Source organism: Trachymyrmex septentrionalis, unplaced genomic scaffold (genome assembly GCF_001594115.1).
Source record: "Trachymyrmex septentrionalis isolate Tsep2-gDNA-1 unplaced genomic scaffold, Tsep1.0 scaffold95, whole genome shotgun sequence".
In the NCBI taxonomy this organism is placed as follows: domain Eukaryota; kingdom Metazoa; phylum Arthropoda; class Insecta; order Hymenoptera; family Formicidae; genus Trachymyrmex; species Trachymyrmex septentrionalis.
Window position 1 is genome coordinate 101578 of NW_017306139.1, and position 2740 is coordinate 104317.

General features: G+C 31.5%; 1 protein-coding gene across 2 annotated transcripts in view; it reads left to right on the forward strand.

Moving 5' to 3' along the window:
* LOC108756136 (cadherin EGF LAG seven-pass G-type receptor 1-like) overlaps positions 1 to 2740 on the forward strand; it is a 102518-nt gene that overhangs the window by 64307 nt on the left and 35471 nt on the right. The window lies entirely within an intron of this gene.

Here is a 2740-nt window from a genome sequence, read left to right on the forward strand (position 1 = left end):
CCTCTGACGGAAGAGCGCCGGAGTTCTTTTTCCATGCTCGAACTATCGTCGAGATATTGGACGAGGGAAAAGCGGAAATGTCGCGGTTCGTCGGAAACGTCCTCCGGAGGAATGTCGCGTGTATACAGGGCAGATCATTTATTTATTTTCAGAGTCTTCCGCCCACTGTTCCTTGTGCTATCTCTTGCTATTCTTTCCTTCGTCTTCCTCGCCATCTGCCTCTGTCCTGTGGTGAAATCTTGTCGAACGACCAATTTTCGTTAAATCAGATTCGCCCAACGACGACGAACCGGAATACCGAACCCGAATGAGATTCTTGCTATTTCTCAAAGCAAGGTATTTCGATACCAGCATGTATATCTTGTATCATTGCGTGTAGGTAGATTTTTCTTTGCACATCCCTCGCAAAATTATAAATTCCAAGATATTTAAATATTAAATACGAAGCGCTCTTACAGTTCCGAATGTTAAGATGTTGAACTAACATTCATTTAAATTAAAATTAGAGTTCCAAGATATTTATTGTATGTTTTTATAACATTAATATATTAATTTTATCGAATATTTTATGGAACAGATTTTCTATTATAAATTTTTGGCTAATTCAGCGCAGTTATATTTTTTGTAAAAATTTACATCTTATTTGTTTTTAAATATTTAGACTTTATACATGTACTCGTATAGATCGAATTTATTTTATAAATGTAATACTTAAAAAATAGACGTTTCTCTTTTTTTTGCTTCATACGAGCAATTTCATACGAAAGTATTAATTTCAAATAAACGTTTCAGAAAAAGAAAATTAAGCGTGTTAAAATTCTTTAAAGTTAATGAAAATGGTTTTAATATTAATTGATGTAAAATGTATCATTAAGAATTTTTATTGCATTCAGCAACGCTGTTATCATGAAAGCAATTTTCTTCCGCAAAAATTCATTTGCATAGCGTATCCAGCTTCTTAGATTTATTCACGTATTTTTCCTTTTTCTTTTCTTTGTTATAATTTAAGATTGTTGACGTTGGAATTAAGGATCTAATCTGACTTTTAATCTCTCAGCGGTTTCCAGAAAATGGGTGGTATAATTGTAGCGAGATCAATAATAGCACTCGTAATAATTTCAGTTCAACGTAACAATTCCATTGTTACAAGTATTAAAAAAAGATGAAAAGATTTAAGAAAACGGGAAATGGAATTAAAGTTTTGCGAGGTAAAAAATATTAATATTACAACGTCGTTTACTGAAAAAAAAGTATTTAATTTTAAGATATTAAAATGTTTCATTCTTGTCTCCATTTCTCTTAAACACTTAAAGATATTTTAGTTTAAAACTTTTTCAATAAACAAAACATCAAGTGTTTGGATTGAAAATACAAAGATGTTTTAGTTTTAAACTTTTTCAATAAAATAAAACATGAAGTGTTTGGATTGAAAATACTATGTATTTTATAAATTCAAACACAGTGTTTTGTTTATTGAAAAAAGTTCAAAACTAAAACATCTAAGTGTTTAAAAAATAGAGACAAGACTAAAACATTTTAATATCTTAAAATTAAACACTTTTTTTCAATGTTTCTGTGCCACATAATTTTAAAATAAAAATAGTTAGAAATGATTTCGATTTTCAACTTTCAAATCATTCTGTATATTATTATTATTATTGTTAGTTGTTACTGTGATATTTAATAACAATTGCGTTGATTTTATTTAATTTTTTTTTTTCTCTACGACAGTTTCAATTTTGGATGTATTCAAGAGAAGAGTTGTTTTCATTCATTACAGTTTCATCTCGTCTGACTGCGAATATCCGAGATGTAATCAAGAAAAATAAATGGCGGGAAATATTTCTTTCGTGTGACGTGTATAAAAATCGAACTGCCGACATGTGCAAAGTAGGCGAGTACTGAAAATGGGTATTCGATATCGTCGGAATCCCGATAAAATTGCGCATTTTGTAGATATTCGCTCTTTGACCCAATCTTTCGCTGAAGAAAGCGACGGGATTTTTGCCATTCCCCTCGCGTATTCGCACGTGCGATTTATAGGTAAGACCTTGGGTGAGACTTAATAAACGGCAACTAATAAATATTTCCGTCATCTTTCTTCATGTTTCTCCTATTTCATGAGAATTTCACGCTGGAGTGAATTTTTATGCAATATTTTTAGCCTTTAACAGAACTGAAATTCCAGCTCTTTCGAGTCTTTGATTGTAAGAACAATAATAACTCAAATATTTAATAAACAGAGTGAGAATTATATTGAATGCAGCAATATCTTTTTCCAACCTTTCGATGATTTTTTTATTATACTTATCGTATAAATTAAATATACAGGGTATTAGTTAAGTATGTTGCCATACTCAACAGAGCGATTCTTTGATTTATTTCAAGTAAAAAAGTCCATATAAACATGTGTCCTAAACGGCTTAGTTTCCGAATATACAGGTGAATGTTCGCAAATGTTTGACGAAACGGTAAATTGCGTTGGAGATAACTTTCTGCATAAATATGCCTTGTTTCATGTAAGTTACCATTTGCACAACCGTAAACAAAGCGACAAAGTCAAACTCAAAGTCTCCTAGGTCACCAGATCTTAGATCCTTTGGATTATTTTCTTTGGGGGCATCTGAAATCATTGATTTATACCACCCCAATTGAGAACGATTTGAGGAATCGAATAGTTGCTTCATGCGACGCAATACGTAACACACCTGATATCTTTGAGCGTGTACGTCAATCTTTG